The sequence below is a fragment of the Penaeus monodon genome, chromosome 44, assembly GCF_015228065.2.
Source record: "Penaeus monodon isolate SGIC_2016 chromosome 44, NSTDA_Pmon_1, whole genome shotgun sequence".
Lineage (NCBI taxonomy): Eukaryota > Metazoa > Arthropoda > Malacostraca > Decapoda > Penaeidae > Penaeus > Penaeus monodon.
Window position 1 is genome coordinate 4,383,224 of NC_051429.1, and position 16,827 is coordinate 4,400,050.

At 29.8% G+C, this 16,827-nt stretch overlaps 2 long non-coding RNA genes across 2 annotated transcripts in view; one reads left to right on the forward strand and one right to left on the reverse strand.

The window, feature by feature from the left end:
- The first annotated feature begins 67 nt into the window (after positions 1-67).
- Positions 68-16,827, forward strand: part of LOC119568591 — a 34,521-nt gene continuing 17,761 nt past the window's right edge. Inside the window, exons 1-2 of the long non-coding RNA XR_005228094.1 lie at positions 68-196; positions 1,960-2,226. This is a non-coding gene — a long non-coding RNA (uncharacterized LOC119568591). The remainder of the gene's footprint in view (positions 197-1,959; positions 2,227-16,827) is intronic.
- On the reverse strand, positions 12,831-15,837 carry LOC119568592. Its single transcript, XR_005228095.1, has 3 exons — positions 15,626-15,837; positions 13,599-13,866; positions 12,831-13,023 (listed from the first exon to the last, which is right to left on the reverse strand). It is a non-coding gene; the product is annotated as an uncharacterized LOC119568592 (long non-coding RNA).

Below are 16,827 nucleotides of genomic sequence, written 5' to 3' on the forward strand. Positions count from 1 at the left end.
TTTTGAAGAGAGTATTCTACACGAACAAATATAATGACTACATATAAGACTACAGAAAAAATGAGAGAAAAGGATCTAGGGGATATAGACAATAATATAGTCTAAAACCCCATAAAAAGAAGAAGGAGAAGAAGAAGAACGCCGCGTCAGAAAGGGACTCCTTGGTGACCATTGTCCACGTTATTTCTCATTATTGGTTAGTTCCTTGTGCGTTTTGTGCGATTTCCGTCGCCGAGAACGCGTTATATATTATATATATATATATCATATATATTACATATATATATATTATATATATTACATATACATATTATATATATACATTATATAGATACATATTATCTATGAATATATTTATTTACGTATAATATACATACATATTATATATTTTTTATAGATGATCTACTATTGCTACGAGATAGGAGAGGGAAAGTTCGGGAAATTTGTTGTATTATTTATTGCTCTGTTGGCATTTATTTGTTTATTTATTGCTCTGTTGGCATTTACTAGCATAAAGTTTGGTGAAGGCCATGTTAGGGCGTAAAACATAGCTCGCAAATTGAAGTTTGTCTTTCCTCTTGATGCTCCGGCAAAGACAAACCAAACCTCCACTGTGTTCACAGTAGCAAAATAGTGATCATTCTTATATTCTAGAATACTTCTGCTGAACTGATCACAATGATTTTTGTTATGGATGAATTCCCTCATAACTCTCTCGTAAACATATAGTAATTATTCACAAGAATAAATCTGACGAGAAGACCCAGTTTTCACAGCCGAAAATTAACCTAACAATCTTCCACTAGACGGGTATTTTTGACAAGGCAGAAGCTATGAAGTGTGAGGCATCAGAGCATAATTTGCTTTGTTTGTAGGCCACAATTGTCCAGATTATTTTTATGGAGATTAGCTTTGTTTTATTCCTTTGATTATGACCTCCGTGATTTATATTTCGATAATAATTAATGACTGCAAATGAGGCTCCACTTTTCCAATGGCACTTTAGCAAAGACCAACAAAGAGTGGGTTAATGTTCAAAATAAGACGCAAGCCTATAATTTTGGGGAATCCCATGCTGGGTGTGGGGGAACTGGTGGCTTTGAGTGCAGGGGATATGGTGCGACTTCACTCATTGCAGGTACACTAAATAGTAGATGAAAAGAAAGGAAATGAATATAGAAAAAAAATTGCAAATCCTAAGAAAAGAAATGTATTTCACTAGGAAAAGGAGAGAATAGAGAATTTTGAGCCAGGATGTGGATGCAGATAATATCTCTGATGCTATGCTCAATTCCACCAACTTTCCCTCACTAAACTAACTCTCCCACAATCCCTGCTTCCTGCCTTTGCTTCTTCTCCACATTTACCTATTCCTTTTTCCATTCTTCACATGGATACCCTTCTCCCCCATTCCCCTTTTTTCCCATCTCCAACCTCTTCCGTTTTCTGTCCGTTCTGTCCCTCCATGGCTTATGCCTAACCCCATATCAGCCCCTATGTTTTCCCACCAAAATCAGATATCCCCCCCCCCCTCCCAGCTGTCCTTCTCACCCATTTCCTTGACAATGTCTCCATTCATTCCTCCAGTATTCATGTTTAACAAGGATGGCTTCCAAATCTACCCCTGGGTGTTGGTTTTGCAGTGACCTTCCTAACTCGCACTTTCAAATACCCCCTCCCTCTTGATTGCAGTGTCCTAACTACAGAACTGTATGCATTCTTTGCCTTGAAACACATATACTTGCTCCCTTCTTCCTCTTTCACTATTTCTACTGACTCCCTTCTTCCTCTTTCACTATTTCTACTGACTCCCTTAGCTTGTTAACTCTCATTAACCCTCACTCTCTGACTAAGCCTCGAAAATGTCCCTATGGTGTCCAAGATTCAATTCATACAGAACTTTAGATGCCCAAAAGAAAATAAAAATCAGTATTCCAAATTCATATCTTCTATTTACAGGTTCAGATCTACCACCAACTGAAAGATACAACATTTTGAGATGCATGAAGATACTTCTACAACGAACAAATATAAGTCATTACAATTAAGCTACAAAGAAAATCAGAAGAAAAGGAACCAGGGGATATAGACAGTGTTATATTTGAAAACCTAATGAAAGAAATTAAAGAAAATCAGAAGAAAAGGAACCAGAGGATATAGACAATATTATAGTCCAAAACCCAATAAAAGGAGAAGAGGTTTTATCTACTTTGGCATCAAAAAGTGGTTAGTTTATTAGTTTTACGTGATTTCCACCATGAATAGCTCTGAGAAGATTATAAAGTGGCAGAAGAATTAAAAAGGGTAAGTAAAATAACTGAAGAGAAAAGATGACAAAGTTATTTGAGATTTTGAGGTGAGTAAGCATGAGAAAGGAGAGGAGAAACTGCAGGTAAAGGAAAGGGGGAATGACGAATGTAGAGAGAATGAGATATATTGTCAATAAGCAGAAGACGGTTCATAATGGTGATCGGTCGTTTGTCCAGAATTTTACTTCAAGCTCTCGTATAGGTGAGTATATCTGCCATCATGCTACAATATGTTTTTTAAGAGGTTCTTGGCATTTACTAATGTGAAGTGCAGTGGAGGCCATATGAGCACTTGACGTATAACTGTCCCATTTGAGGAATGAATTTATTGTTTGCACCGATTGTTGTTATGGCTGTGGATATGTTTATTGTATAGTGCAATGTCTTGTTGATTATTTTTCCTGGAGTTCTAGTTGTGTGTGTGCAATGCGGAATTCTCAAATTCTGCTTTAATCACAGTACTGAATCTGTCATTATATTATCTAATACAGGGGGCAGTGCTCCCTGTGACCCTTCCTGGGGGGCCACTGCCTCCCAACCCCCACCCTGGAGAACAAAGAATCCTCCACGTTTTTGCAGCAGGAGAGAGCATCGGACAGACAAGGCATTGGGTGCCTAGTCTGGTCACTGTGGGTATTGCAAGAATTCCACACTGTTCGCACTCCTGTAAAACTAGTTAGTAGATATCGCCTTACATTACCGGAAATATAGTCACTTTGTATTGTTATACAGAAGAGTATTGTTTTAGGTATAGAATTTGATCTTTATATTAAATAATTGGATGACACCTAAATGACTGCCAATAGTAGTTGGTGCTCCAGCAGAAGAGGACAAACCTGCACCATGTTTACACTGGCAAAATAGGATATTGTAAAGTAATTTGAGAGGAAATGGATTTTTTTCTTTTTTTTTTTACCTTATCCCCTACAATCTGGGAGACCATTTCCTTTTTTTTTTTTTTTCCAGAGGTCCCTCATATTCTGTACTAAAAAGAAAACACTTTTTAGGTAAAAATGAGCCAAAATACCTTGGAAATCACTCAGACTTCTGCAAAGATCATTGTATAAACTAAAAACTTTTTTCCAGAGGTCCTTCATATTCTCTACGGTAAAGAACACAATTTTTAGGTAAAGATGAGCCAAAATACCTCGGATGGATGCATTTCCCTAGCTGGTGCAGTCATCTTGTATACTTCAAACCTAAAGACAGAATAAATGCTTGTCTTATTTAAAGAAGGTGGATGGAGCTCTACTGCTGAACAAAGAAAGTGGTGTAGACACGTTTAATGTCAAATTGGACTGTTATCTGCACATGGGAAACTGTTTCTTATGATGAGTCCTTAGAGCTATGCAAATTCAGTTTCATCTTTATCACTGTATTGCTGTGTGAAGGAACACCCCTCTGACAAAACATTTAAAGGGTATGTTTTGATTTTTATAGTATGACCCTTTATATAGTATGATCCTTTTTAGTATGACCCTTTTTAGCCATTGAGGAGTCAATTAGTACATCATGTGACCTCACATTTCACCTCTTGTTGAGTTAGTTGGATTTTTTAAAACTAATGCTATCAATGTTAATATTACTTTTATTATAAACATTACAATTATTATAGTGTTATTGACATTATTAACAGTAATATTAGACACCATAAAAGATTTTTGAAAATGGATTGACTCATTGGTGAATTACTATTTAACAAGTTGTCTATGTGTGAAAACAGTTCATAAACGTGACATGTACGTAAATGCCATCTGCAGTGGCTTCAAGGTAACATTGTTACTCCAATGATTATTCTTATTTGATGTTATTGTTATCATTATTCTTATTGTTATTATCACTAGTGTTATTATTATTATTACCATTATTATTATTAGTGTTATTATTGTCATTATAATCATTATCATTAGTGTTATTATTATCATTACCATTGTTATCATTAGTGTTATTATCATTACAGTTGGTATCATTAGTGTTATTATCATTAAGCTTTATGTTTCATTTTATTTATATTTTTAGCATTGACTTTTTTATTTTCATTTCATTTTTATATTTAGTGGTGACTATTTTTTTTTCTTTGTATACATTTATTTCTTTATGTATATATTTATCTATTTATATAGGAAGGGAGAGAGAGGGAGGGAAGGAGAGGGAAAACATGTGAGATCTGTAGGACAAATAACCATCTTGGTGATTAAGTACTTTTAGAGCTGTCTATGTGTAAAGACAATAAATAAACTTGTATTACAGTAGGTGTGGTATGCATTCTTGCCATCCATGCTAATTGTATTAAGGGAATATTTTCCATTGTATTGGGGAAATATATGTATTTCCCTAAGTAGCGCATCGGACAGACATAACTAGAAAATGGTGCTATAGTTATTATTTTCATTATTATATTATTATTATTATTATCACTATTAGTATTAGCATTATTATTATTATGATTATGATTATTGTCACTAATTGTCTGTTTTATTCTTATTATCATTTATCATATTTTTCTTGTCATCAATATACTTATCATCTTTATTATCCTTATAATCATTATTCCTATATTGAGGTTATTATTATTATTATTACTTTTTTTTATTATTACTGTAAATATCTAAATTATGAATATTGATATTGTTATTGATATCACTGTTATATCATTATTACACATTTTACTATTACTGTTATTATTATCATTCGTATTATCATTAGGAATATTATCATTATCTTCCATATAATTATCAGTATCATTCTTACTATCATTATTATTAATATTCTTTATATCTTCATTATTATTATATGCATTATTTTTGCAGTTATGATTATTAAATCTTTATTTGAAATTCTTTTTTTACTTTTTATCATTATTATTATTTTTTTTAAAAAAAAAGTCTATTATTTTTCCGGGGTAAATTTTTTATCTTTTAAAATTTTTTATTTTTCTTTTGATAATGATCTTTTATCTTTTTTAATTTTTCATTGCCCTTAGGGATCATTATCAAATTATCATTTTTTTACAATTTTTTTTTCATTTTTTTTAAATTATTATTATTAATATTATTTTTTTTGGTTATAAACCAATAATTTTTAAATTTTAAATGTTTTTCCCATTGCATTTGTGTAGATTTTTGTTATTATTATTGTACACCGGGTTCTTAATTTCTATATAGGAACATATCTACTTATACAAATACTGCTAAAGTGCCCAGCTTCTCTCTCTCTCTGTCTCCCTCTCCCCTTCCCTCCCTCCCCCCTAAACCTTCCCTCCCCCTTCCCCTTCCCCCCCTTCCCTTCCCTTCCTCCCCCCCCCCCTTTCCCCCTCTCCCCCCTCACTCTCTTCTCCTCCTTTTCCTCTCTATAAATATATATTATGAGGGTTTTGGGTTCTTGGTTAAAAAAAAAACAAAGAAACAAATGTCTATCCCTTTTTCTTTTAAAGTATGTTACAGGGGAGTGGAAGGATAACTTTAACATATTAACCCAACCACTTGGATTTATATGCTTTTTAACTTATTTTTTTTTTTTTTTTTTTTTTTTTTGAATTTGTTCCATACAGATGGCTCCTTGTCCCCCTAAAGCCCCAACCCAAATTTTTTCCTTTAAAATTTAAAAAAGGCCCAAATTAACCGTTCAAATTTTTTTAATTAAAATTTTGGGTTATGAAAAGTGTTTTTAAACTTTGGGAAAACCAAAAACTGTTTTAAAAAAATTTTAAAAATTGAAAAAAAAAATAAATTATTAGGAAAATTAAACCCCCTTGGTCCCAAAAACAAAGGGGTTATTAAAAGCAAAAAAAATTTTAAAAATTCAAGAAGAAGGGGTTTAAAAATTTTTTAGATAGGGGGAAACTAAAATTGATTTTTTTGGTGATTTACCCTTTGAAGCCTTAAATTTTTTAAAAACATTAATTTTGAATTACAAAACAAATCCCAAAACCCCCAACCCAAAACCCAAAAATTAAAATATTTCCCCTATATTTTAAATTAATATATATATTTATTTATTGTATGTTATCTTAAGTGGTTTTTATTTTTTAAAAAAAACAGTTTTAAAAATTTTAATTATACAAAAAAAACAAAAATTTTTAAACCAACAAAAAATTTTAAAATATAAAAAATATATTTTAAATAAAATTTTAATAAGATTTTTTAAGAAAAATTTTTACTTTTTTAAAACATAGGGAAAACCAAAACCCCCAAACAAAACAAAAAAAAAAAACAAAAAAAACAAACAAAAAATTAAGTAAAGTATTAAAATTTTTTATGTTTAAAAAAAATTATATTTTTACAGATTTATTTTTAATTTTTTAAAATATACCTATTGTTAAAATTTTAAACAAAAAAGGAAAAGAGAAAAAAAAAAAAAATTTTAAAGGAAACAAGTAAAAAAATAAAAATTTGTATTAATTTTATTTCTTTTTTGGTTTGTAAAAAGGAATAAGAAGGGAATTTAAAAGAAAAATGGGTTATTTTCTTGGATTTTCGGGTTCAATTTTATTTTGGGGTTTTTAAAAAATTGGCCCCATTTTTTAAAGGGAAAAAAATTATGAAAGGGATAAAAATTTGTGATTTAGTAATTTTAATAGGGGAAATTTAAAAAATTCCAAAGGGTAAAAAAAATTAGAAAATTTTTAAAAAAGAAAAAAACCCTTTCTTTTTTTTTTTTTTTTTTCTTCTGCTTTTTCATTCCTTTCTTTTTCCCTTTTAAATTTTCCCTTTTCCCTTTTCCTCCAAATGTTTTCCCCCTTCTTCCCCCCGTTTTTTTTTTTTTTTTTTTTTTTTAAATTTTTCCCCTTTTTTTTTTTTTTCCCTTTTCTTGGTTTTTTTTTTTTTTAAATTATGAAAAGTTTATAAATAAATAAACTTTGCCACAGCCTTTACACAAACATAAAACCCCAAAACCCCAAACCAAAACAAATTTTTAAAAAAAATTTTTTTTTATATTTATATTAAAATTTTATATTTTGATTTTATATAGTTTTTTTTTATTTTTTTTTTTTTTTTTTTTTTTTTTTTTAAAATTTTAAAACCAAGATAAAATAAAAAAAGGGGTTTTGGGTAATTGTTATTTATAACAAAAAATGTAATGATATAAAAGTTTTATTTAAACCATTAAAATTATAAAAACTTATAAAATCAAATTAATTTATAATAATTTTAATAAAACAAATATAAAAAAACCCCAAAAAAATTAAGATTAAAAAAAAAAAGGAAATTTAAAGATTATTTTATATAAATATTTTTTGTTTTTTTTTTTATATACAGTATAAATATAAAATTTTATAAATTCTTTTAAATCATATTTATTAACATATAGATATTAAAATTTAAAATATAAATAAAATTTTTATAAATAATAAAAAAATAAAAAATTTTATATTTAATAATTATTTAATAGGGTTATCCTATAATTTTTATTTATTTTATTAAATAAAATTTTTCCCTTTTTTGGGTTATAAAATTTTAAAATATATAATGGGTATATATATTATTATATATATATATTTTATAAAACATATATATAACACTTATAGTTTTAATTTTAAAATTTATATGGGGATTTGTATTATTTACTTATTAGTATATATATATATATTTAAAATTTTATATATTTAATTTTATATATATATTTAAATTATATAAAATTATAATATTATATATTTGTATAAAATAATACTTTTTTTATTATCCCGGTATATTATTTTATTATACTTTAAAATATATATTTTATAATATATATTATATATTAATTTGTTTTTTAAAATATATATATATTTTATATACATATAAATTTTCCTATTATGTTAAATTTATATAATATATATATCATACATATTTTTAACGTATAGGTATATACATACATATATTACTTTTTATTTATATATATATGAAATTAAATACCCCAATTGCAACTTTTTTTCTATTACTCTAGTTTTGGGTGTTATATATATATAAAATATATATAGATATATATAATGAAAAATATATTTTTATATATATAAATAAAATATATATATAAATTTCCCTTTATAAATAAATTATAAAAAAAATATACATAAAATATCAAAAATTATTCTTCACACTAAAAAACATTTAGAAAAATTCTACGAATTCTACCTTTTTTTTGGGCCCTTTACTAGTTGTGATTGGCTGTGGGGCAAGATTTCCAAACCCCAATATAAAATTTTTGCATTAATCCCGGGAGAGGAGGGGGGAAGAGAAGGGAGAGAAGGGGGAAGAGAGAAGAAAAGAGAGGGGGAAGAATGTACAGAGAGAGAGAGAGAAAAGGGAGAAAGAGAAAGAGAGAGAAACGAGGGAGGAAGAGAGAGAAAGACGATGGAGGAAGAGGAAAGAAAAGGGGAAGGAGGGAGAAAAAAGGGGGAAAAAGGGGGGAGAAGAGAGAAGAGGGGGAGAGAGAGAGAGAAAGAGAAAAAAGGAAAATGAGGGAAAAAGAGAGAAAAGGAATTATTTTTTTCCTTAACATTATATACATCTCCCTCTGAATTCATTCCCTAATTTAAAAACAATTCTTAAAACCCCAACGCATCTTTATAAATGTTCATAATTTTTTTCCCCTTTAAACCAAAAAGCCAAACCCTAGCCCTAGAAAACCAAATTTTTTCAGAACCTGGGGATACAATATACCTTATTTTCTAAAGCTTTTACTTTCAGTGTTCCTTTCTATACAGTGCCCAAAAAAAAATTTTAAATTTGGGGGTTCTTTTTGTTGGTTGTGTGTGTGTGTGTGTGGGTGTGTGTGTTATGTGTGTGTGGGGTGTGTGGTTGTGTTGGGGTGTGTGTGTGGGGTGTGCGTGTGTGTTGTGTGTGTTTTTCCCCAAATTGATAATTATGTAAAAATTTAAAAAAAAATACATCTAGATAAAAATATTTTGTAAACATATTTTTATAATATCTATCTTTAAATTCTCTCTCGTTTTGTATATTTTAAAATTTTACATTATAAATTCTAAAATTATTGTAAAAATTATATAATTATGTATAAAAGTACATAATATCTATGTATAAATACCACCGCACAATCACAAAAATTTTATTTTTAATATATAATATTATAAAAATATAAAATTTTATATTATATATTTGTGTGTGTGTGGTGTGTGGTGTTTTTTTTGTGTGTGTGTGTAATTCAATAATTACACTGTTATTTAAAAAAACTTAAACTGTGTCTGACTGGGAAGAGGAAACCCACCATAAGAAAAAATATATAGGGAATTCCCCAATATACTGGAAATTTCCCCTTTAAATTCCAATCGCTGGAGGGCAAGAATCCCTGCATACCGGGTTGTAATAAAATTTTTATTTATTGTCTTTACACATAGACGGCTCTAAAGGTGCTTGTCCCAAGGAGTCAGTTATTGTCCTACCTATCTCACTTTTTTCCCCCTTTTTTTTGTTTTTTGGAAAGTTTCTTTTTGCTTAAAAACCTTTTTAGTTTTTACCAAGATTTTTAATAACATTTAAAAATCATAATATAAATAAAAATAAAAACAGTATTGATATAAATAGAAATTAAAAAACCACTTTTTTATAAAATTTTCAAGGGAAAATCATGATCGGAAATAGGGCCTACTATGACCCCTTTGGTGGCTGAGCAATGTGGGGAAAGCCTTTCTGTATGAAAACGAAATTAAAAAAAAAAAAAAAAAAAAAAAACTCCCGGGGAAACAGCATAAAAACCCCTAGGGGGGGGGGTTAAATATGTTAAAATTTTTCCCTTTCCCAACTCCCCGAAACCCAAAACTTTAAAAAAAAGGGATGACTTTTTGTTTCTTTTTTTCTTTGTTTTTAAAACCAAAAACCCAAAAACCTTCATAATAATTTTTAATAGAGAAGAGGAGGGAGAGAGGTGAGAGGGAGAGGGAGAGGGAGGGGGGGGGGGAGGGGAGAGGGGGGGGGGAAAGGGGGAAAGGAGGGGGGGGGGGAGAGGGGAGGGAGGGAAAGGGGGGAGGGGGGGAGCCAGAAGAGGGGAAAAGGGCGGGGCACTTTAGCAGTTTTTTGTATAAGTAGATAGGGTTCCTATATAAAAATTAAAAACGGGTTTGTAAATAAAAATTTAAAAAAAATCTACACAAATGAAAGGGAAATAGCTATGAATATAATAATTATGCTGATAACAAAATAATAATTTAAAAAATTAAAAAAAAGAGGGGAAAAAAAATTTTAAAAAATGAAAAATTTAAATGATAATGTCAGAAGGACAATGATAATTTTTAAAGATAATGACATTATCTGACAATAAAAAATTTAAAATTTGAAAACTTATACCACTGAAAACTAATGGGACTTTTTTAAAAACAAAAATAAAATGAAAATAGTATAAAGATACAAATAATAAATAATAACCCAAAAACTGAAAAAATAATGCATATAAAAATAAGGGAAGTTTAAAAAAGAATATTTAATAAAAATTTTTTAAGAATGATACTGAAAAAATTTATATGGAAGATAATGAAAAATATTTAATGAAAATACAATATATAATAACTTTAAAGTAAAATGTGTAAAATGATATAACAGTGATACAATAACAATATCAATATTCCCTAAATTTTGATATTTCAGTAATAAAAAAAAAAAAAGTAATAAAAATAATAATAACCAATACGGAAAAATGGGTTATAAAGGTAATAAGATTTATAAGGTTTTTGAGGGCAAGAAAAATTTTTGATAAAGTAAAAGAATAAAACGAAAAATTTGTGACAATAATCAAATCATAATAATAATAATGCTAATTTTCTAATAGTGATTTAAAAATAATAAAATAATAAGAAAAAAATAAAATATAGCACCATTTTTCCCAGTTATGTCTGTCCTGCGTACTTAGGGAAAAACATATATTTCCCCCAAACATGGAAAAAAATTTTCCCCAATTCCAAATTACATTGGGTGGCAAGAATGCAAAACCACACCTAATGTAAAACCCGTTTTATTTATTGTTTTTTCACATGCCCCGCTCTAAAAGTACTTAATCACCAAGATGGTTATTTGTTCCCACAATCTCCCCATGTTTTCCCTCTCCTTCCCCCCCTTCTCTCCCTTTTTATAAAAAAATTTTTTAATACATAAAAAAATAAAAGTAAAACAAAGAAAAAAAAAAAAGTCCCCCCTAAAAATAAAAATGAAATGAAAAAAAAAAAAGTTTATGCTAAAAAAAATTAAAAAAAATGAAAATTAAATTTTAAAGATAAAAAAAAATGTAAACTGTAAAAGATTAAAAAACCCAAGGGTAACATGGTAAGTAATAATAAAACTAAGTAAGATTATGACAATAAAAACAATAATAATAATAATGGTAAAAATAATTTAAAAAAAACTAGTGAAAAAAAATAAGAAAATGAAACAATAACATCCCAAAAAAAATAAAAATTGGGTAACAATGGGGCCCCTTTAAGCCACTGAAAATGGGATTTTTCGTTCCTGTCACGTTTATGAAAATGTTTTCACACATAGACCAAATTTTTAAATAGTAAATTTACCAATGAGGGCAACCATTTTCAAAAATCTTTTTTGGTGTCTTTTACTGTTAAAAATGTCAATAAAACTATAATAATTGTAATGTTTTAATAAAAATAAAATTTTAAAATTGGGTAGGGATTAGTTTTTTAAAAAAACCCCTAAAATCAACAAAAGGGGAAAGTGAGGGCCCAAAAAGGTTTCTAAATTTACTCCTCAATGGCTAAAAAGGGGCAACAAAAAAAGGGTAACTATATAAAGGGGCATAAATATAAAAAACAAAAAATACCCTTTAAAAAGTTTTTTCAGAGGGGGGTTCCCCTTTAAACAGCCCAAAACGTGATAAAATGAAACTGAATTTTTAGCTCCCAAGGGCTCATCATAGAAAAAGTTTCCCAGTGCAGATAAAAAGTCCAAATTTGGGCATTTAAATGTTTCCCCAAACCCACTTTCTTTGTTCAGCAGTAAGCTCCATCCCCCTTCTTTAAAAAAGACAAAATTTTTTCGTCTTTTGGTTTGAAGTATACAAAAGGGCGGGACCAGCTAGGGGAAAAGCATCCATCCGAGGTTTTTTTTGGCTTCTTACCTAAAAATTTTGGGTTTTTTACCGAGAGAATTGAAGGCCTCTGGGAAAAAAATTTTTAGTTTATACCCAAAGATCTTTTTCGGGAATCTGATTTATTTCCCAAAGGGATTTTGGGTCCTTTTACCCAAAAAAAGGGGGTTTTTTTTATTTCAGAATTGAGGGACCTCTGGAAAAAAAAAAAAAAAAAAAAAAAGGGCCCCCAGATTGTAGGGGATAAGGTAAAAAAAAAAAAAAAAAAAAAAATTCCCTTTTCCCCTCCAAAATTTCCCTTTTCAAAATTTCCCATTTTGGGAGAAAACATGGTGCAGGTTTTTTTTCCCCTTGGGGGGGAGCACCAACTAATATTTGGGAGTCCTTAGGTTCATCCAAATTTTTTAAAATTTAAAAAATAAAAATTTTAACATAAAAAAAATACCTTCCCGTATAACCCAAAACAAAATGGGCAATTTCCGGGAATTTAAGGCGATATCTACTAACTAGTTTTACAGGAGTGCGAACAGTGTGGAATTCTTGCAATACCCACAGTGACCAGACTAGGCACCCAATGCCTTGTCTGTCCGATGCTCTCTCCTGCTGCAAAAACGTGGAGGATTTTTTGTTCTCCAGGGTGGGGGTTGGGAGGCAGTGGCCCCCCAGGAAGGGTCACAGGGAGCACTGCCCCCTGTATTAGATAATATAATGACAGATTCAGTACTGTGATTAAAGCAGAATTTGAGAATTCCGCATTGCACACACACAACTAGAACTCCAGGAAAAATAATCAACAAGACATTGCACTATACAATAAACATATCCAAAGCCATAACAACAATCGGTGCAAACAATAAATTCATTCCTCAAATGGGACAGTTATACGTCAAGTGCTCATATGGCCTCCACTGCACTTCACATTAGTAAATGCCAAGAACCTCTTAAAAAACATATTGTAGCATGATGGCAGATATACTCACCTATACGAGAGCTTGAAGTAAAATTCTGGACAAACGACCGATCACCATTATGAACCGTCTTCTGCTTATTGACAATATATCTCATTCTCTCTACATTTGTCATTCCCCCTTTCCTTTACCTGCAGTTTCTCCTCTCCTTTCTCACGCTTACTCACCTTCAAAATCTCAAATAACTTTGTCGATCTTTTCTCTTCAGTTATTTTACTTACCTTTTTAATTCTTCTGCCACTTTATAATCTTCTCAGAGCTATTCATGGTGGAAATCATGTAAAACTAATAAACTAACCACTTTTTGATGCCAAAGTAGATAAAACCTCTTCTCCTTTTATTGGGTTTTGGACTATAATATTGTCTATATCCTCTGGTTCCTTTTCTTCTGATTTTCTTTAATTTCTTTCATTAGGTTTTCAAATATAACACTGTCTATATCCCCTGGGTTCCTTTTCTTCTGATTTTCTTTGTAGCTTACATGTAATGACTTATATTTGTTCACTGTAGACATATCTTCATGCATCTCAAAATGTTGTATCTTTCAGTTGGTGGTAGATCTGAACCTGTAATTAGAAGATATGAATTTGGAATATTGATTTTTATTTTCCTTCGGGCATCTAAAGTTCTGTATGAACTGAATCTTGGACATCATAGGGACATTTTCAAGGCTTAGTCAGAGAGTGAGGGTTAATGAGAGTTAACAAGCTAAGGGAGTCAGTAAAAATAGTGAAAGAGGAAGAAGGGAGTCAGCAGAAATAGTGAAAGAGGAAGAAGGGAGCAAGTATATGTGTTTCAAGGCAAAAGGTGCGTACAGTTCTGTAGTTAGCATACTTGAATCAGGAAGGAGGGGGTATTTGAAAGTGTGAGTTAGGATGATCACTGCAAAACCAACTCCCAGGGGTAGATTTGGAAGCCATCCTTGTTAAACATGAATACTGGAGGAATGAATGGAGACATTGTCAAGGAAATGGGTGAGAAGGACAGCTGGGAGGGGGGGTCGATATCTGGGGAAGGGGATATCTGATTTTGGTGGGAAAACATAGGGGCTGATACGGGGGTTAGGCATAAGCCATGGAGGGACAGAACGGACAGAAAACGGAAGAGGTCGGAGATGGGGAAAAGGGGAATGGGGGAGGAGGGCATCCATGCAAATGGAGAAAGGAATAGGTAAGCGTGGAGAAGAAGCAAAGGCAGGAAGCAGGGATCGTGGGAGAGTTAGTTTAGTGAGGGAAAGTTGGTGGAATTGAGCATAGCATCAGAGACATTATCTGCATCCACATCCTGGCTCAAAATTCTCTATTCTCTCCTTTTCCTAGTGAAATACATTTCTTTTCTTAGGATTTGCAATTTTTTTTCTATATTCATTTCCTTTTCTTTTCATCTACTATTTAGTGTACCTGCTATGAGTGAAGTCAACCATATCCCCTGCACTCAAAGCCACCAGTTCCCCCACACCCAGCATGGGATTCCCCAAGATTATGGGCTTGCGTCTGATTTTGAACATTTACCCACTCTTTGTTGGTCTTTGCTAAAGTGCCATTGGAAAAGTGGAGCCTCATTTGCAGTCATTAATTATTATCGAAATATAAATCACGGAGGTCATAATCAAAAGAATAAAACAAAGCTAATCTCCATAAAAATAATCTGGACAATTGTGGCTCAACAAAGCAAATAGCCTGATGACAGTCATTAGTTCTGCCTTGTCAAATACTTCTAGTGGAAGATTGTTAGGTTAATTTTCGGCTGTGAAAACTGGGTCTTCTCGTCAGATTTATTCTTGTGAATAATTACTATATGTTTACGAGAGAGTTATGAGGGAATTCATCCATAACAAAAATCATTGTGATCAGTTCAGCAGAAGTATTCTAGAAAAAAGAATGATCACTATTTCGCTACTGTGAACACAGTGGAGGTTGGTTTGTCTTTGCCGGAGCATCAAGAGGAAAGACAAACTTCAATTTGCGAGCTATGTTTTACGCCCTAACATGGCCTTCACCAAACTTTATGCTAGTAAATGCCAACAGAGCAATAAATAAACAAATAAATGCCAACAGAGCAATAAATAAATACACAAATTTCGCCGAACTTTCCCTCCTTCCTTTATCTCTTCTACATTCAGTAGATCTATCTATATAAAAATACATATATATGTATGTATATATATAGTAAATAAATATATTTATATATATAAATATGTATGTATATATATGTATATATATATATATATAATATATATATATATATACGCGTTCTCGGCGAAGGAAATCACACCAAACGCACAAGGAACTAACCAATAATGAAAATAACGTGAACAATGCTCACCAAGGAGCCCCTTCCTGACGCGGCGTTCTTCTTCTTCTCCTTCTTCTTTTTAGGGTTTTTTAGACTATATTATTGTCTATATCCCCTAGATCCTTTTCTTCTCATTTTCTGTGTATCTTATATGTAGTCAATTATATTTGTTCGCTGTAGAAATATCCTCATGCGTCTCAAAATATAGTACCTTTTAGTTGGTGGTAGATATGAGCCTCTTCGTTCTGGCGTTCGCGGAAGGGAATCCGGATCGACGGCCGTTCGCGGAGGGGAATCCGATCGACCGTATTCAGGTTTACATGATTTAATATTCATATGTAAATTTACATATATATATATATATATATATATATATATATATATATATATATATAATGTATCTATAATATACATTAAATATGTATATATATATATATATATATATAATATATATATATATATATATATATATATATACATATATATGTTTATATATATATGTATATATATGTAAATATGTATATATAAATAGGTATGTATACATATGTATATGTGTTTAAGTATATAAATATATATATATATATATATATATATATATATATATATATATATATATATATATATATATATATATATATATATGTGTGTGGTGTGTGTGTGTGTGTGTGTGTGTGTGTGTGTGTGTGTGTGTATACATATATATGTATATAAATATACATATATGTGTTTTTATACATATATATAAATAACATATATAAATATACATATACATGCAGATATATATGCATTCATATATATAAACATATATATAATATATATATATATATACATATATATATATATATATATATATATATATATATATATATGTAGATATATGTGTATATATATGTATACTTATATGTATGTGTTTAAATTTGGATATGTGTGTATATATGAATATATATGTATACATATGTATATATATTATATATGTACATATATATGTATATATGTGCATGTGCATATATGTATACATATATGTATATATGTATATAGACATATGTATATATGTATATATAAGTATTATGTATACACATGTATATGTGTTTATGTATATATATGTGTGTGTATATATATTTACATGTATATGTATATATGTATATATGTATGTATATATTATATTGGATATATATGTTTATATATAAAATATATAAATATATATGTATATATATATATTTTATATATATAAT